We start from the raw sequence: 22,789 nt of genomic DNA, 5'->3' as shown, positions 1-22,789 counted from the left end.
ATTAATTTAACCGTGCTGAACTTATAGACGTGAAAAAGTCATCAGGCTGTGACTGTATGTGGAAAAAGCAGCTGAAACATTTGGAAGCTGTTTCAGCTGCGCTGCAAACATCAAGCAGGAATGTTGGAAGCAGCGTCCGTCTGTCTGTCTGTCAGAAAGCACCTGACAGCACCTTGACCTGCATCTGGTTGGACTTAAAGCTTCACGTCTGGCACATAACCCTGAGGCACTCCACTCTAAAGTGGGTGGTTACATTTGGAAGCCAAATGATTTAAAGACATAACTGCTTGGAAAGATGACTAAAAATATTTACAGATGTGAGAAAATAATGGAGCGTAAGAGGCAGAGCTTTGTGAAGCTCTCTGGAAAACATCTGAGGCGTTTCAGTTCAGCGAAGCATCACGGCATTTAACGTTAATTCAGAGTTTAACGATAAATCAAACTTTTATGTTAAATCAGAGTTTTTCGTTACATTGCTGTAGGAATGCGTGATATAAATGGCATACGGTAGAAACGATATGAATTTGACCCATGACAGCGATCTGCAGTCTGCCATCAAACTTGCTTGTTGGTGATGCAACCGGCTAGCATCCAAACAGAGCGGCAGGAAGCAGCGCGGCTCACAGCACAAAGGAAGAGCTCCTTAAAAGGGCAGATGCAAGACATAAGTTATTTGGATCTGGTTTGGATTTGATCTCCTGCTCAGGATGAGTGCAGCAGATGTCACGGTCAGACAGAGGGGAAGCGGCGTGTGGCGGGGTGAAACCTGACGGTCTCTCCGAAACCATAAAAAACCTTGTAAAACACACAGCGCGACTCTGCAGGACCGCTCACACTTGAGAAACTTGTGGGGTTTAAATGACTCTGTCTCTTCAGACGGCGGGACGGCTGAACAATCAGACCAGAAGCAGAAAAATGTAACCTGCAAACTGAGTGGAAGACAGGAAATGATTTGTTTTCCCATCACCAGCATGAGCTTTGATAGCAGCAATGCAGCCGAACACAACCTGTCACAACACTGGCAGAGAAGGACTCATCGCTGACATGTATACGTTTCGTTTATGTATTTAACTTTGATTTAACCAGGAAGTCGCCTCAGAGATTATCGCCACGTCTCCCTTAAAAAGAGATTTTTTAAGACAATGACAGGCAGCAACGTAAAACTTAACATTTACAAACATAAATAAGATCCACAGAAACCATGGAGTGTTGACGAGTTTTAACTCACATTACACTCAGTTAGCATGTGATCTTTTTCTTGGTAAGTTTTACACAAATTATATTGTGATATGAATTTCATGCCATATCGCACATCGCAGCGCTTTACGTTACATCCCAGTTTCATGGTACTGTTGTTGATTTTTACCTGAGTAATCATCAGAATAATCTCACAGGTAAAACTGCGTTCTGTAATAATAAAATTCACTGCTTGTGTTACTAAGTTTATATTTGTAATTACTTACTAGCTGAGTCCTTTTAGCACACATTCTGCTCAACGTTCTAGAAATTAAATCAAAATATGGGGATTTTTCTTAACATTCTGCTGCAGCAAAACACTGGAACAAACTTCAGCAAGTATTCCAGCTTTTTATGAATAGAACCAACCCCTAACACAAACGAACCCCTGACCCCTGACCCCTGGCCCTATCGGTAGCAATGAACCCAGGTAAAATGGTGTGAAAGCTGCCTGGGTAACCGAACGCTAAGTGTTCCTCTGGGACTCGCTGCAGAGAGGAAACATGGAGAAGGCCTGCATCGTTTTATTTCTGGTTCCACTTAAAACGATGGGCGACCCCCGGGGTCCCGGCACGCCGGGCCGGCTGCTCCCCGCACACCCAAACATGATTTAACAAATGAAGCAACAGAAAGCTCAGAGCAGTCAGTAAAGTGTGAGCAGATGTTGCAGCGGCGGCTCGCTTGGTCAGGGTTCAGAGGAACGAGAGCAAATTCAGTCAGATCATTCTAAGTAAATACTAAAATAATTATGTACAGTAGAAGATAAATCATAATAATAATAAAATGGTCTTCATGCAAAACAATACATGGTGGAGGCAGCGTCATGCTGTGGGGATTTATTTATTAATTACCTTCCAGCCTGAACATAATGGTTCAAATCAACACAAATCCACATTCACAATGGCCTAGTCAAAGTCACATTCTGTAAAAACACAGAGAAAATCATGAACGATTGTGTTTCCACTTGATCATTTATGTTTTACCAAATAAAACCTGACAGGACGTCGGTAAGCGAAACTTAAAAACCTTCAATAAAATAATGATCATGTGAACCAAACTGAAAAATAAAACTCAGAAAAGATTTAAAGCTCAGAAACAGCTGATGTATAAAATGTTATGCTAATCAGTTTTTACAGCCAGAATTAAAACGCTGAAATATGAAAACATTTCTTCTAAATCTCAACATCAGTTCTGCAAAAACACTAAATCTTCCCAATTATTTATGTTCTTAGAGCAAATATTTTAGTTCACTTTTTATAAGATAAAACTTCCATCTCATCAGTTGGCTGATAATAATAATAATCCCTGAATATGGATGAAAAAGGTCCACATCCACTGACATTATTTCATTTATGACACATGAAAAATGTTTGCAATAACTGAAATAATCTGACACTTTTGATCAATGTTAAGGAATTTTTGACTTAAAAAAAGATCCTATATTTTGCTGAAAAGTTATTTACAAATTAGTTTTAAGTGAAACGAAATTCGCTCTAAGATTCTTGGTACGATTTTGTATTTTTCAGGGGTAGCTCCATGTTTATCTAGTATTAAAAGGTAAAAAAATATTACTGTGCCAAATCTTCACATGATGTTTATAATAATAATAAAAATGTATATTCATTTGGCTACAATTAATAGGAAAATGTGGGTCAAAGCGGTAAACAGGAAACTTTAACTCTCCTGTTATGTAGCAGGTCAAATTGACCCGTTTTAAAGTTTAAACATTTTTTAAAAATAGTTGGGTTTTTTTTGCATGAAACTTTTTCTATTTGTCTTAACTCTATGTATAAATTGAAAATGTATTCATTTTACACATCTGCAACCCCCCCTGCGTCTGCTTGTGACATCGATACTGTTCGGGTCAATTTGACCCGGCAGTCAAGTTAAAGTGCAAAAAAAGATTAAAAATGTCCAATTCTGTGTTTCCTTGCAGATATGAACCATATATCACCACACACACACACACACACACACACACACAAGCCCACTTTCTCCCTGCTCTCTTTACTCCACTATGAAATGTTTCAACTTTAGACGGGAACCTTTTGTGTTCCCGTGGTCAAACTCCACCCACACCGAGTGACACTCAGTGGAACTGGAGGAAAACATAAACACTCATTTATCTTGATTTTAATCGGTGGGTCAATTTGACCCGGAACAGTATGTTTGTCTCAAGTTCAATTATAAAGATCACCCTTTGAAAAAATATTTTAAATGTAATATACATTTTTTACCAAAGATCAATTTCAAGGAAATTATTGTTTTTTTGTGTCTAGGTTTGTTTCAGTGGACATAAAAAATGTAAATTCAATTTTTTATGTCCAAATGAGTAATTGAGTAACTTGTCGTCATTAATCCTTAATTTCTGAGAAATAAAAAAACATAATTGCACAAATATTGATTGAAATGGTTATTATTGGAGTTAATAATCAGATACAAAAATGTTTTGGAGGAATTTTTAGGTTTTTGACACCATAGCATGATAAAACGCTCCCCGGGTCCAACTGACCCACGAACATTATTACCTCAGAAACGAACAAAACAGGAAACTTTAAATATGTTTTATAATAAATAAAGCAAACAAAAACTGGAACTTTTTACAGTTTGGAGGTAAATGTTTTATTAAATTAACAAGGTTCAGTCCAGGAAACGTGAAAATCTTCCAAATTAATTAAATCCAAACAAAGATAAAGATTTCATAAAAACAAGAGAAACAGGTTTATCTTTCTCTGTGTCTCTGATGATCCGTTTCACATCCAACCAGAAACTGTTTAATGATCCGGTTACGATCCGGTAAATCCTGGTTTTCCCTGCGCAAATATCTGCAGGACAAAACCTGTGCAAAAACATTATTTAAGGTTTTATTCTCATAATCATATTAAAGAGAAACTACAAGCAGAAACTTGTTTCTCCCATTTGCAGCTTTAATGCATCTCTTCTACCAACTCTGGAAAACGCAGCTTTTCCTGTTTTTTTTATTTTTATAAAAACACGTTAAAGTTACAGGAAATATGTGTTTTAATAAAGCAGGACGGGAGCGGCCGCAGCGTTCAGCCTCAAGATGCTTTGAATGTTTTCTACACTGATCAGATTAAATAAAAGCATAAAAACATGAAACTCGTGGGTTAAAGGTCAGCAACCGTTTTACTCACGTTTACCAGAAATTCTGTCAAAATCGGTTTCATGATGATTTTAAAATTATTCTACAAAATAAAGATTAATTTGACTTAAAAATAGTTTGATAGTGTTTTGATTTATAACACAGGATTTAAGTTGCTGAGAAATGATTTGTTGCTAAAGGAGATTTTTCTTTAAAATATAAAACAAAGAAAGAAACAGAAAATTTAAGATTTGAGGAAAAAGATTTAAATATAATAATAGCAATATTAATCCTATGAAAAATCAACTTAATTACCAAATAAATAAAGCTTCCAAGATATTTAGGCTTCCATCAAAATAACTCCATATTTCTGTTCTGATCAGCATATTTTATGACCTTTAGATGTTTTTCTAAATTCATATTATAGCAGTAATAATAATTATTATAATTAGAGTCACTGGGGAAACTGCATGAGAAAACCGAATCAGAACGAGCCGAAATAATTGGCTGCTTTTATCGAACAGGAAGTTATTTTTCATTGATAAAGTTTTTCCTGAAACCAGAACAGTTTGAACCGGACCGGAGCGGGTTGAACCGGACCGGAGCGGGTTGAACCGGACCGGAGCAGGAGCGGGTTGAACTGGACCGGAGCGGGTTGAACCGGACCGGAGCGGGTTGAACCGGACCGGAGCAGGAGCAGGTTGAACCGGCAGGAGCGGGTTGAACCGGACCGGAGCGGGTTCAGTCGGACCGTCACATTATTTTTAATTCCGTAAATAAACACTAACAGATGAAACGTTCCCGCTGGAGCCTTTCTGAATTATATCTATATATTCAGAGGTTTTACAGCCTGCAGCTCGTTGGATTATCAGTGAGTTTTTCCTGTCGTAATCAGATTATAACGTTGGGATTATTAGTCAGATTGTTACGATCTTTTCAGTTTTATTCTGTTATGAATTTAAACAAAAAGCTGCTGGTTGTTTCTTCCTGCTAACTGGAGCCAAACTGGAAACTAATTCGGATCATTTTGTCGCTTCGTTTCGCTTCTATTCAGGTTTCACCATCAGCAGGAGCCCAGTTCCTGATCCGGTTGGTTCCGATCCGGATTCTAATGACCAGGACCAGGTCTGTGTTCTCATTCTACCGCCCTGTTGACCGACTCAAAAATCAGGATCCGTTTCTTGTCGTTTCATTTCGGTTTTAGATTAACTGAACCAGCTTTAGTCAAACCGGACCTCGGCGGTTCTAACCGGACCTGGGCGGGCTCGGCCGTCCTCCAGCCTGGGTCTCTCGGCTCCATCCTGGAAAGCGGGTCGCTCTCCTACCTGAGGATCCTGACGGGACGCGGCGCTCTCTGCTCTTCTGATTCCTTCCCTGTTTTCTCTCCCGTTTCCTCTTCGGCTGATTCGAGTCTTTCTTCGCTTCGTTTCAGATTTTTTCCTCTCTTCTTGTTTCCCCGTCTGTCAAAGTTTTCCCCTCATCCAGATCTTCTTGTTCCCGCTGCTTCGTTCCTGTTCAGTTGGACTACCTTTCCCTGCGTTGGAGCTTCACACGATGAAGATATACTGGGAGGTTTGGCCCGGAGGCGGGACCAGCGCTGCTGAGGTTTAGGGGATGGAAAAGGTCAGATCCTCTGGATGGACACATAAATGTGAACCAGACCCTCCACTGAGCGAACCCATTACCACCACGGCTGAACGCTACTGTATTTCAGAGGCCAGAGCCGCTTCGCCATGAAAGCTTTCATCTGTCAAGCAGCCATGTTGGTTTTCATACAGCGACGCGTCAGGCGGGTTAACGGCCCAACAGCTGCCAGACGTCCCTATAAACAAACTAGAAAATTATTTCTAGTTTTCAAAAGATCGGACTCCAATCAGAGCAGGAGATCCAAAACAAACGAAACAGGCGGCTGCTTCCGGCTTCTGGAGAAGTTCAGGTGAGCAGGAATATATCTGGGATAAAAAACTTAAAAAGTGAGAGAAATAACAGGGATGGAGACCGAATGCTACGATTTATAAACACCACAAAGTGAAAAACGTTTATGGAAAAACGGTAAATTACTCAACCAGAAACACTTCCTGGAGTTAAACTAATAACTGTCATGATAAACTGTCACAACAAGAAAACACCCAGTTAATGGCACGATGATTTAAAATGAGCTCAATCAATTCCTTTCTGATTATTAATATTTTAAAGAACAATTAATTCATGGTTTGGTTGTTTTGCCTCACAAACGTCTCGACCCAAAAACAGTTCCAGCCGATGAAAACATCAGGTTTTAGGGACGATTCATTCAGGTGTTTTCTGCCGATTCCCATCACCCATGAGGCCGATCACTGCCCATCACCTGCATCGCCTGTTAAGGTTTTGCTTTAGGTATAAATGCTACTATGTGATCTGGCAAAATGGAAAAATGTTCTGGTAATAAATTCACTTAATTTAGACATAAAACATGCAAAATACTTGCAGGCACAAAACAGCAGCTGTTCAGTCAAACGGACTGAAAAACCTGCAATCAGTACAATAATATTTAACAGTAAGGCTCTCAGCCATAAATTATACAGGAGCCAAATAAATCTCACAACACAAGATATCAAATAATGTCAAGAAGAAAAGGAAATATTCATTAAAGCCAAAAGCATCAAAATAAACAATCATGAATTACTGAATCAAGATTAACGCTGGTTCTGATTGGCTATCTGATTAACGCTGGTTCTGATTGGCTATCTGATTAACACTGGTTCTGATTGGCTATCTGATTAACACTGGTTCTGATTGGCTAGCTGATTAACGCCGGTTCTGATTGGCTAGCTGATTAGCGCCGGTTCTGATTGGCTAGCTGATTAGCGCCGGTTCTGATTGGCTAGCTGATTAACGCTGGTTCTGATTAATGGCAGTCGACAGCGGGAGCAGAACCAGAACCAGAGTCTCACTCCGCAGCTCCAAGACTTAAGCTGCTGTACCTGCTGTCTGGTCGCTTTTTTCCTGCATTGAGCCTCGATGTAGCCAAACTCTGTCAAGTTCTTGTTTTTAAATGCCATATTAGATTCGTTGTATTGATGCATTGTGACGCGCTTCACCTGGAGGTAATTTTCTGTCGCAACTCGCAAACGTCCCCATTCACTCTCTGAGCGTTATAGTTCCTCACTACAGGATTTGTTGCTGCGCAGTGAGAAGGAAAGAGGAGAGCAGCTGCAGGCAGGCTGTGAAGTGATACAGGTGATCGGTTTAGTGATCGGCAACAAGAGACGGTGATCGATCACTGATCATACACTTTTACACGGAAATTGGCCGATTATGATCGGTGATCGATCAATCGGCACACCTCTTAACAGTTTACTTTGTAAAAGTAAACGTCACGTGACGTTACATAGTGAGTTTGTTTTTATTGTTATTATATAAACATATACAATCAGCTCCATAGAGGTTCGTCTACATTAGGATCACAGAACCAACAGTCAACAGAGCCGAACAACTGGGAAAGAGAAAATAAATAAATGAATAAAGACATAAATGGTACATAACAAAATGAAAAATAAAACATAAAACAGGGCAGTATATTAAAGTAAGAAAGTTTTCAAAAAATTGGACAACTTAAACGCATATTTTGAGTTTACTAGATATAAAGATTTATAAAACAAGTTTAAATCATTCATCCACTGTCTAAAGTTAGGAATGGTTTTAGAAAAGCAACATTTGTGTATATGAAATTTAGCTAACAATAAAACATTATTTATTCCATAGTCAATGAAGTGATCACTGATAAAAACACCAAATTTAACATCTTGTATGGTTATATCTGCTAAATGTATACCATGGCTGAGAATAAACTGATGCAGATGTTGGCAAAAAGACTGAACCACTTCACATGAAAAACAGGTGATTCAAATCTTCAGTAACTTTTTCACAGAATCCACATCCATTTTAAACCTGGGTCTCAGGAAGTTGTTATTTTGATAACTTGTTTAAAATTTTAAATTGCATGTCTTTTATTTTGGAAGGAAGTGGAAAACATAAATATTTTGATCTAATCTTTTTGGTTTGTTCTGTGTTAAAGTCTCTAAGGATATACTCTCTTTTAAGCACATCCATGGCACAATAACTGGATAAACAGCTTCTTATAAACTTATTATTGCATTTGACATCACAAAAATCAACATTTTCAATCAAAAGAGTCCTTAAACGAGGTCAAACCTCAGAATACATTAAATATTGTGTGAAAGGTTGGAGTAAGGGCTAGTGAGGTCTCGCATGTCTCTTTTATCATCTATGGCGTTTTTCCTTTGCCTTCCTGGAGTGAAGTTGTGAGAAAGGATCCATTTTAAGTTTTGTTCTCGTTAAATCGTAAACCTCTTTTTTAACTGGAGGAAACTCCGCTGAGATTCCTGGTTTTCTCTGAAATGCCAAGCATGTTAGAGAAAAGACATTTTCTTTCCAGAAGCTTAGATTAGACATATTTATGTCCAGTTTCTGAACCAACCCAACCGTCGGATGATGCATGTGGCAGAAATGCTGAATCTGTAGAGAACTTGCTCCCAGAGGAGTCGTCCGTCTTCCATCCTGATGTTAACATAACTGGGAAAAATAATGAACAGGAACCCTCATGAAAGAACAGACAAGAGCTGCAGCCTTGACCTTTGACCCAGGAATCTGATCTGTTCTCTGCATCTCACGTTACCTCTTCAAGTGCCAGAATGAAGTTGCTTCCAGAAAAAACCCAAGAAGCCTCTCGGCAGCAGCAGACAGTCCTGATATGTTCAGTCATTTGAGCTCTGGGGCGTTCAAATGAAACGGACCAATCAGAACGGCTCTCTGGTTCTGGTAGCAGAACCAGGCTGTGATTTAAAACCAACAATGCCAGTTTTATAGAGGTATGCCTCACTTTTTATCTCCTGATGGACTTTAAAGCTCCAAGCTTGATGTCAGAGTTGGTCAGATTTACGAAGCGTCAGAGGAAACTTTCTGCAAAGCTACGACAGAGCCAGCACCTGTTCTGCACGTACGAATAAATATGGATTATAGGTTTTAAGAAGGACAGCCCAAAACAATTTGAGTTTCAGATGTTTCAATGTGGAATGTGACGTCATAAAAGGCAAATCCCTGAACCCAGAAATAAAACCTGCAGCCTTTTTGAGTTTTTGCAGGTTATGAAGACGCCAGACTCACATGGAGCAACAAGGAAACGTTCATTTCACCCAAAGCTGTATTGAAACCAACTGCATTAGTTTCTCAGCATAAAGCCCAGTTCACACTAAACGATTTTCTGCCCTGATTTTGCCTTTACGACAATCTTAGAACGTTCTGCATTCTAAGATTGTCGCTTGCGATAATCGTAACCGATCATCCTGTAGCGTGTTATGACTGATCGGGTCCAGTCGGTAGAACATCGGGACCGGTTCCATCTGAAATCGGACTATTCAACATGTTGTCTCAGCCGATTGTCGCAGCCTGTGGTTTCCCCCCGAATGGGAGCGAGAGGATTCCCCTCCTGCTTTCTGACGGGAAAACACGAAGGGAATCCCAAACTGCTGACAAGGCGCAACCCGAAGTCCAGCGGACATTGGAGATGATATGTGGAAACAACATTTATGTTTATTCAACATTTCGTGCAAAGAATATAGAAATAAATGACAAGGAGAGGAGTTGGAGCAAAATTCTAACGCAGTTGATAAACCCGGTAGGTTTTCAGCTGTTCATCTTTAACGTGACATAAAAAGGTTCTAATGATTTTCATTCAGTCAGGACTTTACGCTGACTCGTAAAACATTGATTAATGCCTGGCTTTAAAATTGGTTAACTGAACTTGTAGCCATTATTTTGTGCCCACATTGTTCTCAACAGGAAACACTAATTAACCGATGAAGTTTAAAGAAACCACAGAACAGAAAATAAACACAAATGGTAAAGACGAAAAAACGTAACTTGCCTTCATAGCGTTGTGCAGCAAATAAAGCCGCCGGGTGTCCACGTTTTTAACCAACGCCTTTTCTTTTTGTTACATCTTTTCTGTTTAAAACAAGCTACAAACTGTCACTACTGCTTCTACGCTGTCAGACATGGTTGTTTACTCTAAATTTTCGTGATATCCTGAGTTTTTACTGTATTTTCTGTCTGGAATCTGAACGTCGGTGAGAAATCAGTTCGTGGCAGGTGTGTTGCTCTTGCCGTGTGGCTGAACGTCACACACTGCACGATCGGGCCGATCGACGCGTTACCTACGATTTGGTCGGCCAGTGTGTGTGTGGCCTCTCAGGTTTTGAAAATCGGCCGACAGTTCTAAAATTGCGTAGTGTGAACTGGGCAGTCAAACCAAAACAGAAGTAGTTTCTGTTCTATGGATTTTATTGATTCACTTCCACCATTATTTAATGTTCTGTGATGTTTAGTTATCAATCTGAGAAATATTTACAACAGGAGGCCGACGGTGCTGAACTGATCAGAGGATCTGAAACACTGAATAGAGCCAAATCCAGTGGAAAAACAGTCATCTATTCAGCATTTTATTATTATTCGTCCAGATTATTAAAAAGCGGACCGGAGTCGGGCTGAAGCGGACCGGAGTCGGGCTAAGGCGGACGGGAGTCGGGTTAAGGCGGACCGGAGTCGGGCTGAATCGGACCGGAGTTGGGCTGAAGCAGACTGGAGTCGGGCTGAAGCGGACCGGAGTCGGGCTGAGGCGGACCGGAGTCAGGTTAAGGCGGACCGGAGTCGGGCTGAATCGGACCGGAGTTGGGCTGAAGCAGACTGGAGTCGGGCTGAGGCGGACCGGAGTCGGGTTCAGGTGGATTGGAGTCGGGTTAAGGCGGACCGCAGTCGGGCTGAAGCGGACTGGAGTTGGGCTGAAGCGGACCGGAGTCAGGTTAAGGCGGACCGGAGTCGGGCTGGAGCGGACCGGAGTCGGGCTGAGGCGGACCAGAGTCGGTCTTAGGCGGACTGGAGTCGGGTTCAGGTGGATTGGAGTCGGGTTAAGGCGGACCAGACTGATTTTGATCCCTCCGCCGTATTCTGTTGTTTATTTTCACCTGGTTGCCATGGTAGCCGTCGCCTCCGCAGAAGTTGCCAGCCTTTAAGCTCAGCCAGGCTGAGGTTAAATGCTAACACCTGAAGCCTCCTGTGGTTTTAACAGATGGGGCAACTGGACCCAACAAGCGATTTCCCAAACAGGTCACATTGGCCCCATCTGTGCTTTTATGAGTGTTTTTGTGTGTTTTCAGGAACTGACGGTCTGACGGGACAGCGCCCCCCGCTGCTCTTGATCCAGCTAGCAGAGCTAAATGCCAGGCAGTTGAGTTCATTTCATTTAGTCATTTGGAAGCAGGAAGACATAATTAGGCTTTTCCCCGAGACTCCAGATGGTTCTCTGCTCATAAAATGTTCCGTAATAGCTCCCAGGGATTATATTAGAGAACAAATTAGACTTTTGTACTATAAAGTGCTGTAATAAATGTTACACAGTATTGCCAATCTCTGTTCTTCCTGGTTAAACGGAGGTTACAAAAAAATCATAAATAATTGTATGTTATTGCAGTAAAATGCAACCGTGTGAACCCTCAGTGTTCAGAGTTCATGTCCCGGGAGCCGATCCTAGAAAACATTCAGGGAACGTTGCCTTTAACTCTCCACGCCTTGTGGTCGCCATCTGTTTTCTCTGTGGGTTGAAGTGGCATTTCTGTCAACACCATGCAGCTTCGGCCGTCAGTCCTGCTGCGACAGGGCCGGAGCGGAGCCGTCCGCCTGGGTGTTCTCCGCTCTCACGCTTCACGCTGGGCGCTAACTCGATGTGAATATTTCCCACTGTGAGGAACATGTGCTAACAACAACGGCATAAAACTTTCAGTCCAGCATTCCCCCGTCTCTCTGCTCTGCTCACATGCTTGCATCTTAAACTGATTGGAAACAATTTACTGCAGCTGCTGCGGTTCTAAGCTAAACATTTTGGAGTTTTCCATTTTCTGCTGCTGACATTTTTAAAGATTCAAAGCTGTGGGCAAACGATGCTGGGAGAAAAGCTGAAGTATCAGTTCAGGGTGGTTTGATTTATTGAGTTCTTCATCCATCCGCTCCTGGCTTCCATGCAGCTGCATTCATTCAGTCGTTCCTTTACTGACCAGTCGCTACCACTGGGAGCTGTGTGGATCATAACTGGTGAACCTTTGGGGAAACTGGACCTGATCCAGAGACGGTCCATCTAAAGGCAGCAGCTCCTTTTTCTGCTGATTTGGCTGAATTTGAGTCCTGCAAAACGCTGACCCAGCCAGCATGCCTAGGTGGGCCCCATGTGGGGACAAGGAGGGCAGACTATATGGGTCCCATATGGGTTTGTCCGCGGGTTCCATGATGGCCCCACATGGGTTTGCCCATGTAGGGCCAGAGCCCACATGGGCCCTGCATGGGCCCTATATGGTGGTGGCCCACATGGGTTTTGTCCAATTAGGGCCCATGTAGCGCCCATGTGGGCTGTGGCCCTACATGGGCAAACCCATGTGGGGCCATCGTGGAACCCGCGGACAAACCCATAGGGGACCCATATAGTCTGCCCTCCTTGTCCCCACATGGGTCCCACCTAGGCATGCTGGCTGGGGAGCAGCAGGTTCTGACTGGTTAGCTGCAGTTAAAAACACATCAGCGATTAACAATAAAATAGAAATAAATGGGTTTAAAATCTATAAATGTAAAAGTTCAAATCTGGGAACAGTTCTGCAGTTTGGTATGACAAAGAAAAATGGGAGGAAAAATCCTCCTTTTCATGTCTGATTTAAGAGCCGCGTTTCCTGGCATCGTTTCTATCAACCGCACACGAGTCGACGCCATAAATACCGAGAAAGATTAGCTAAACCACAGCAAAAGGCCAGGGCCTTCGAAGAAACAGGAACTGCTTTTTAAGATTTACAAAACAACACAAGGATGCATTTAAGAAACAACCACAACATAAATAACCATGAGCAGATTAAAGCTGCAACTTAGTGCATGAAATTCTGCAGACAAATGAAACGGAGAATTTCTCCTCAAGCAGATGAAAAACCCTTACAGCTGAAATATTAGGTGGCATAAAGCACATGGAGAGGTGAAGCGGACCATCGGGACGCCGAGGTTTGGTCCACATTTACAGACTGGAGCTGGAAACTGTGAGGTTCAGATCAGCTGCTGGTCATCATGAATCAACCGAGGACTTCATAACGGGTCAGGATCAGCAGAAAAGAGCTGCTTCATGTCTTCAGTTCCTGGTTTTATTGGTCTCTAGAGGCTCATTTCTGAATCTGTTTCCATCATGAAGCGGCTGAACAAAGTGCTGAGCAGGTTTGAGGGGATTTACTTCCATTTGAGCATGAAGTGTAACCGAGTCTTCTGGAAACAACCCCAGCATGTTCGTGTCTGAGCTGACGCAGATTTCCTGAAAATGTCTTTGATCCAAACTCCATGTTGTCCAGATGATGTTTTTATTTTAGGAAACGGTGACGGATCAGGTGCAGCTCCGCTTCCCCAAACAAAGTTATTACAGAGATTGTTTCTTCAGTTTCAGAATTTGTACAGAACATCACGTTTTCTGTCTTATGAGGTTTTTCTAAATATTAAATCAGATCATCTGATCAGCTGACAAACCGTTTCATGAATTTTTTGAGTATTCTTGTTTCTTGAGGACAGTTTTTATTTAAAAATGTAATTTTGACATAAGTCAGAAATCTTTAATTGCGGATGTGTGATCCTTCATCTGACAAATCCAGTGACGTCATTTCAGGTCAATTGAAAGGAAATTTGACACTTCAGATTTTAATTAAAGACTTCATCAGTTCTTACTAGTCAGAAAATAAAGGCAGATATTTTACATTCCCATTTAGGATAATCAAATATTCTGGTAGATACTTTTTAAAGCTGCTTTTTTATTTTCTCAGTTTATCTGCATTGAAGTTTGACAACAAAGCAAAGCAGCAGGAACCTGCGTGGTAAAACCTCCTCCTTGTTCTCGCTGTCATCTCTGCGCTGCTTCCAGTAAAAGCCATTCAGATGCAGCCAAGCAGCTGTGAGGTCTGAGGAAACCCTGGCTGCGCCGCCGCAGGCCGCCGCCAGGCGAACATCGCAGAGAAATGTCGAAAATAAACTTTATGACGTGTGATGGAGGCTCCAAACTCATCAGGAACGCACTTGGAAAAAACACTGCATGGATCCACCCTTCGGCATTTTGAAAGAATATAAAATGTTGAGATTGAGTCACTGATTTAAAGACGTAAAACAGCCACATTAGTTCAAGTGTCGACGTAAAACATAATGGAGAATCTTTAAAAACCAGCTTCTGACCTCCAGCGGTTGGAGCTGAACGTCACGTTGGAGCATCTCAGGCAGTGAATCCGAATTTCCTCCTTAAATCACAGCAGGGGGTTAAAACCAGATGGGATTAAGGAAGCGTCACCAGAAACCAGTTAGACAGGCGAAAACCAGTTAAACAGGTGAAAACCAGTTAAACAGGTGAAAACCAGTTAAACAGGCAGAAACCAGTTAAACAGGCAGAAACCAGTTAATGAAGCCGTTTTCAGACTGGGAGGATTTTTCCTCCACTGCTTCTATTTGCAGCAGGTGAGTCAGGAACTCTGCAGATGGAGAAGCTGCAGTAAAGGTCAGAGGTCAGCTGTGGTGAAGCTCTGGGAAAGGAGCCGCCGCCCTCCGTAGCCCTGGTGGCGGCGGTGAGGATTCCATCAGAACCTTCCAGGTCCAGTGGTTTCTGAGCTGGACGTGGATCAGAAGAGCGAAGCTGACTGGCAGCGAGGTTCTGCTGCAGCCCGGTCGCAGCGACCCGATTATTATTTCACGTGTTTTTCTTACATATTTTGCTTTGTAAATAATTTACAACAAATGTTAGTTTTTGTCTTTGATTTCTTTCTGAATAAAGTTATTTTCTCAGCCAAATAACTTTGGATTTATTTTTGTAAAACCAACATTTTCACTGCTTTTCTTTTGGGAAGTTCATTAGTTTACTTGGTTCAGTTGAGTCTTACTACATTAGTTAAAGTATTTAACTGAAACATTGAAGCATTTCTGCGGGTTAGTGAAGCTGCATAGTTTCTGGATCGGAGCTTATTGCAGGTATATACTGTGATTATATATGTCAAGAGAATCATTACAGTGAGAGCTGTAACGCTCCACTTTTGAAAGTAAATCACTCTGGCTCTCATAACAACTCTAACAGGAAACACATGAAAAAAATGATAAAACCTGAGCTCTAAAATTTAAATATCAGGGAATATTTCTGCAGTTTTAGATGTTCTCTGCAGTCATTGAAAGCAAAAAATAAAATGCATTGTTTTCACATTTCCAATGGCTTGAGCTGTTCAGATGTTATATCAGAGTAATCAGATTACTTAAAGATGAAGCAGGGAAAAGCCCGGCGGCGTTTCCAGGCCCCTGACGGCTCCAGCAGATCGGGACGAAACGCAGAGCCTCCGTCTGCCTGATTGTTTCAGCTAATGGCTGCAGAGCAGAGCAGGTCAGCATGTGACAGCTATTACTGATGAATGAGCTCAGACTGACTAATGCTGCTCATGGCGCTCTGCAGCCAGCGCCGGCCTCTGAGGGGTTTCACTGCATCGGCCAGGAACGGACCACTTTTCATGCAAACTACAGCCGCAGCTTATCAGGCTGCAAATAATAAAACAAGAATTATAGCAGGGAGATGGCTTTCAGGCGCTTCATTCACAGCTCACCAACTTTCTGCCATAATTACGCCCTGAGCTGCAGCTCCCTCCAAACCCACAGAGACAGATAAGATGTGAGCTCTGCTCACTGACGGCCAGCTGGGATGCAGATGCACATCTGGAGGGCCGCCGGCCGCAGAGGGGGAGTAATGAGCTGCCCAGGACGCTGTCCAGACGTCCAGCTCCCGGGACGCCGCTCGCATCACGTGACACGTTCCTGACGGCTCCGCCGTGACACTGCGCAGCATCTGGCCTGCAGAGCCGCATTCCTCACCAGAAGCCTCGCTTTATTACCTGTTACAGAAACAGAGAGTGACACAGGATGATATTAAATGTAGATAAAGTTCCAAATAATGGCCTGAATGTTTGGGAAATGGATGCACAGAGTCAGAATGTGGAGGATTACACCGTCAGGCTGCATTTCTTTGGGATTTAGAGATCCATCTTCTCCTAAAGCTGAAGGAACCAAGGAGTTCAGGCTGACAGGATTTATTCACAGGGTTTTCTTTTCTTCATGGAAACTAATGCTGAATGTTTCCATGAAGCATCAGAAAGCAGGTGAAGCTTCACTTCATGTCCAGAAACAGAGCTGCTCTTTAAAACGTCCCATCTAAAGCTGCACATTTAGATGCTTTCTAACATCTAATACAGTTTTTATTTTAGTATTTGTTTTTATCAGCTTTTCTACAAATACTTTTTGACTTCTCTAGTTTAAGAGGAAACACATAAAACACCGAACGTGGTGGGTCGAGTCGAGGAGGATTTGATGATAGTCCTGCTGAAGAATTTATTAAGGAAATAGAAATGAGATTAGAGCTAAAATGAGGAAAATAAGCTACAAACAGGAGAGATTTAATGATCAGAGAAAATAACTCTCCCACTGAACAAAACCCTAAAATTCCAGATATGATGATGAATCAGGATAAAACTGTTATCTCCTGTTATTTCCACGGGATCTCTGGGCTCAGCTTGAGAAGACATCTTTGTAAGTTTTTTTTTTTCTTTGTAAGTATTAACTTACCTGTGAGGTACAAAGGAGACATCACCTGTTAAGAGGCTCCGCCTGGGCTGTTTCATAACCTTCCGCTTTACAAAGTAGTGCCAAGCATCGTACTCAACAAGACATTTTTCTACTTCATTTCATACATTATTACAACACAACCACGTCTATTTTTCATATTTTGCTTGGACAGACGTTCCAGTGCTTTCATTTAAACTGAATTTAAATCAATAATTTATGTTACAATGATCAAAATAAGGAATGTACCAATACCAGATTGTTTTAGAGTATTATTACAAATACTTATATTTAAATACTTACCTTCCTACTATTAAATAATTTATCAATATTTATTTATCTATTTTATAATTAAAAGTTTCATAAATCACACACTTGGCTTTAAATATTCTGTATTTAATGTAAAATAATGGTTTGAAAGAGTCTAAGCCTTTTAGCTTTTAAACTGAATCCGATTCAGAGAAACATTAGTTGAACTTCTTTCAAAAGATCATATAACACATTAACTTTAACTGCACTGAGAGCAAAATGGCTCCTTGATTACAAAGGTTGCATAAAAGTCCAAGTCATGAGTGGCTAGTGTGAGCATGCTAGTTGCTAGCCTTTCCAGTGCTAACACCAAGCTCCCCTGTACTGATGCAGCATCACTCACCTCTAGTTTAGAGGTGACTCCCAGCTTTTATTTTGGTAGTCTACTTCCGGTTATTGGCAAGTGAATTTGCATATTAGCTAAATATTTAGCTCCGAACTAAATATTTGCTAGCTGAATATTTAACTTTAAGCTGTGACATTTATTTTGTCATAGGTTTTGTTGGCTCTAGTTGCCTTTATTTGAAAGTAGTCTGGCAGGAAAGACATGCTGCTAATGTCACCAGGCTGGGAATCAAACCTGCGACCACGAGGGCACAGGGCCTCCATATGTGGCTCCTGCTTTGCCCCTGCGCCACAGCTTCCTGTCGCTGCTCCGTCCATTAAACTTTGTATGGACTGAAAAGCTTCATTACTGAGAAATTAGTAAACGGCTTCAATTAGAGCATGCTGGTTCTTCTGTGATAGTTAGGAACCATGAATGCAAACATCTGCTTTTCATTTATTGTTGACCTGTTACACTTTTTTTGTTGCTTGTTTTGAATTCCATGATTTTTGTCTGAATATATTTACTTCCAAATAGAAGTAGAAATGTCAGAGTAGAGGCCTTACCTCATTTCAGTCCTGTGATTATTCCAGACTTTGTTAGCGATGCAGCCGCCTCAGCTGTTTTCCACTCTGCCGCCTCCTGGGCCTGTCGGCTTCCTGGATTTTCTAAAGAAACTCTTGATTTTGGCAGAGGTATAAACTCTATAAACTCTTAATTTTGGTGTAAGCTCTCGGCCCCCTCTGCGCCCGCTGTCTGGAGATATGATCTCTGCTTCAGACAAAACAAACTCTACGCTTCCACTCATCTGATTACAGGGCGACACTAAAACAAAGAATCACTCGCTTGTCTTTATAAGCATGTTGAAGAAACCGCTAATTAAATCCATCTTTAAAAGCAAAATGAATCCTGGTTCTAATTCTTTGAGGCCAAACCTCAAATTATTATCATGATGAAGTTGTAAAAATATTAACCAGCCTTTAAAATTACAAGGTACTTTTTGTCAAGTACATTTTGTCTTGTACTTCAATGAAAGGCAGTTTGCAGTGACGTGGCCTTTCTATGGCAGTAAAAGCGCTCCATACAGGCTTCTGACCGACCAGTTCAGGTGGTTAAAGCTTTATTAAACGAGGCGCAGGTAAAAACACAGCTTTGTGTCAACATGAACCATGTGCTCAGGCCCTGTGTTCCTGAAATCTTCCAACAAACTTAATTGACGAAGGGATCGAAGATTTCCTTTGACTTCATAGCAGCACACGGTTTGTCAGAGGAATCCTGTCTCTTCTGAAAACTCTGGATCTGTTATGGTTCCTAAACATTGGCCTGTAGGCCTTAACAGGCTACCTGTAGTTTTCTGTTGGGTTATAACTCATGCTGTCGACCGCAGACAGAGAAGAACGGGCCTCCGTTGCTTCACCCAGCGGTTTGCGTTGCAGTAGCTCTGCCCACGTCTCTTTCGGGAATGTGTTCAGTTGAAGTAGGAATCCACTTCCGACAAACGGCAGAACCACAGCAATATTTCTGTTGACATCAAACTTGTTTTTAACTGGCCAGACTGACCAGGTGAAGCCGGTGCTGACAGACGCATAGCCTCACAGCTTCCAGCTCAAGCCGTTTGAATTTCATCTCCTTCTCAGCTTCAGTTTCCAGGTTTTCAAACTGGGCTTCAGCAACTTCCTCTGCTGTGAGCCAGCCGAACCTTGAGCTTCCACCAGATCTTTCTGGGATCAACAGAAGGATCACGGTAACGCCCCATCACCTGTGGTTCTGCACCTTTGGGGGAATTGCCATGGCAGCAGGCCCTTCCTCTCTGAAAGGGGGGTTCCTAACTCAACAGAAGGAACACAAACATCTGGATCACTTTTACTAGAGTCCCCAAGGATTTCCAACTCAACCAGCTTCTGTAAAACTATTTTCTTAATTTCACTTAAGAACACAATATGTTTATAATATGCAAATATTCAGCTCTGGAGCTTCTCAAAACCAGCAGCCTGAATGAACTCTTTTGTTGAAGCTCATCTCTGAACAGTCACAAGGCTCTCTCAAATATTGTGACTGTCTTCAGCTTCGGGAATAAGGATCCCGGACGAGCCCCCACTTGTGTTAGAGCTGGTTCTTCATTAAGTCAGAGGTGTAGACGCATGAATCAAATGCGTCTACAGCTGCATTTGATTCATAGTAACTGGGACATCTTCTTTTTGTGTTCCAGCCTCCTATTACTTTAATTGCTGTATAATATTTTTGTTTCCTGTTTCATGTTTCTATCATGTAAAGACCTGTTCCTATTTGCTTAGTGAAACCCAGCTGGTGACTTTATTTTTCTGCTTCACGGTTTCATTGCCAAGCGTTATGAATTTCTAACAGTTCCTGTTTTGCAGAAAAAGCGCTCAATTTGGTTTAAACTTGTGATTAGCAGAGATATTATTGATGATAAATCTAACCTGAGTCTCTGCCTCTGAAGGAAGACACGACGTTCTGAAGAATTACACCCAGCCGGGGAAACCAGTCCGTCCAACCTGGAAGCGTTTCAATGAGAACCTGAACTGAGGAGGAGAAAAGCAAAAAAAGCCAAACACCCTGAGAGAACAGGAGGGATTCTGGCAGAATCACGCAGCTCCTGGGAAAGTCTGCAAATAATTCAGGATTTAACATTTCTGTTTGTCATTTCCCCTCAGAAACTAGTCAAAAAGGAAAAAAAAGTCACAGTAAATAAAAATGTGGACCCGCAGAGAGTCTCTGAGGCTTTAGAGTTCCTCAATGTCTGAGTGGAAGGAAGAAACCTCCAGACTCGCTGCTCTACCGAAAACTGCAACGTAAAATCATAAAGAACCAGCTAATGTTTTTAAAATATGACAACAAATGAATGTTTCAGCAGTTTGAGTTTCTCAGCTGAATTTGCTCAACAAAATCACTTTAAAAGTGCCTGTAATCATTTCAGCAGATGTTTTTCTTGTCTTCAGGTTTCTTTGTTTTTTTATCTTTTATTTTAAAACCTAAAATTTTGAATAACATGTTTTTTTATAAGTAACAACAAATTTCCCATAGTGGACAATGACAAGTTGCCTTTTTTCCATAAAGTTGTGTATGTTGACGACTCTAAATGTTTAAATATCTGGACGGGAGGCAAAAATGGATGTTTGGGTTATAAAGCTGTCAGAAACCTGCTTACACATTAAAACTGTAAAAAATAATAAAAATTAAATTTTTTTAATTTTTTTTCCACAAGTAATGAGCGCAGCAGTTCCACCAGGTTCTTGCTAATTGCTGCTGGCTAGTCTGAAGGAGCTCAGTGGAGAGGCGGAGCTAGGCCCATCCAGTCGTTTGGCAGCTGGATGGTTGTCATGGAGATGAAAGGATTTCTCAAAGCAACACTCCAAGTTTGTTTCTGAGGAAAAAACATGAAAACATGACAAAAATAAGTCAATTTTACATAAAACGTCCCCTTTGAATTCCGAATCCCAACTTTAATCTTTTGAGAAATAAATCAGATTTCCTTTTGTTCAGGGCCATAATCCTCGTCTCTGGTTTTCCTTGTCTTATGTTCTAATCTGTGCTTTAAAATTACAATAATTTTCCTAAGTAGATCTTTGTCTAAAATGTTTTTTCTAAAAGTCAACCTTTTCACATTGCGCGTCTTTTAGAGCCATCATATTGCGGCTCCAAAATCCTAAAAAAAAAAAAAAAATTCTATAGAGCTTTGGAACGTGACGTCACTGCTGTAGACGGAGGGATATCAACGCCATCTTTGGTGTCCATAAACATAGCTGACAAAAACAACATTCTTTTTTTAATCCAAGTTACCTAAAACAATTTAGCTATGGTACAAACTTGCTGCGTTATTGAATGTAATGTCCGATCACACGACTGAATTGGTAAAAAGATGGAAAACAGACTTTCATTTCACTGTTTTCCTGCTTGGAAACAACGAGAGGAGGCTAAGCTATCGGAGCTAACTAAAAGAAGACGAATGTCCTGGTGTCCGCGGTTGAGACGTCCTGATGTTACCTTCTCCAACATCCCCAGATACCTACAAGTTTGCTCCAGACATTTCCATTCTGGTGAGTGTCTAAATTCGCTTTGTTGGTGTTGTGTCATAATTTATTTCTATGATTTTGTCCGGGTGTTCTCATGTTTGGTTTATGTTGAGTTTGTGTAAGTGGGCCAACTTTGTTTAGGTCGGTCTAATATTGTTTATGTAGCAAAGTCCGAGTTTTGTCAGTGGACATCGAGGTTATTACATTTTTGTGAAGTAAACTATTTAAGTTTTCTAGTGTTATCAAATTTACAGCTTTAATACTGATGTGTGTTCTGATATGTCCTCTTCAAGGCAAACCGACATATGAAATGGATGAGCTCAATCCTGACTGGGGTCCAGCGCTGAATATGGGTCACTGCGAGGTAAACACCACAGTATGGAGTGAAAATAGTCTCAAAATAACTGTGTGTGTAAAAGGATTTGTGCGTGTGTAAAACTGGATTTGTAAACCTTAAAAATAAAATAAACCTTCTCCTACGCCTATACATGTTGAAAAATACATAGTGCTATATGAATTAAAAACAGGGCAATGCATTTTAATGCTCAATATTACCCATCAGACACCGTTCCCCCTGTGGTAAAGGGGAGAACGGTGTCTGATGGCCATATTTCACCCATCAGATACCGTTCCCCTTGTCTATGTCTGACGGTTTGAAACATAGACATGATATAAGAGTAGACCCCGCATGGCCGCTCCGGCGCAGGAAATACGGCGGCCATCTTGGAGCGGTATACCCTCCTACTTTGATGCCTCAGCACTGAGGGATATTGTTGTTCTGGTCGATGGATTATTGATTTGAGGGCTCCCACAGACAACATTTCACAAGTAAGATGGACATATTATTGTGTATATTTTGTGATTAGAATATTAGTTTACTGTATTTATGTCCACCGGTGAGATACCAGCTAATATTTGACCCAAACGACTGAAGGTCAGAGCAGAAACTCCGCGGCTCAGTGGGGCAACACTGCCACCTGGTGGCAAAGTGGACCGATAGAAATTAGCGAAGCATCTGCAGCTTGTAAAGCTTCTCCTAGAGCAGGAGGAACAAACTGCGGCCCTTTGAGTGATGTTATG

At 41.4% G+C, this 22,789-nt stretch overlaps 1 protein-coding gene across 1 annotated transcript in view; it reads right to left on the bottom strand.

Moving 5' to 3' along the window:
- The window catches only part of asip1 (agouti signaling protein 1), a 16,383-nt gene extending 10,068 nt beyond the window's left edge, over nucleotides 1-6,315 (bottom strand). The window contains exon 1 of the mRNA XM_015023204.1: nucleotides 5,665-6,315. The gene's annotated coding sequence lies outside the window, so the exon portion shown is untranslated. The remainder of the gene's footprint in view (nucleotides 1-5,664) is intronic.
- Between the last annotated feature and the right edge of the window lie 16,474 nt (nucleotides 6,316-22,789).

This window comes from Poecilia latipinna, unplaced genomic scaffold, assembly GCF_001443285.1.
Source record: "Poecilia latipinna isolate Pla-1442-1.1 unplaced genomic scaffold, P_latipinna-1.0 Scaffold3232, whole genome shotgun sequence".
Classification (NCBI taxonomy): domain Eukaryota; kingdom Metazoa; phylum Chordata; class Actinopteri; order Cyprinodontiformes; family Poeciliidae; genus Poecilia; species Poecilia latipinna.
This window is presented reverse-complemented; position numbering and strand designations above follow the sequence as displayed.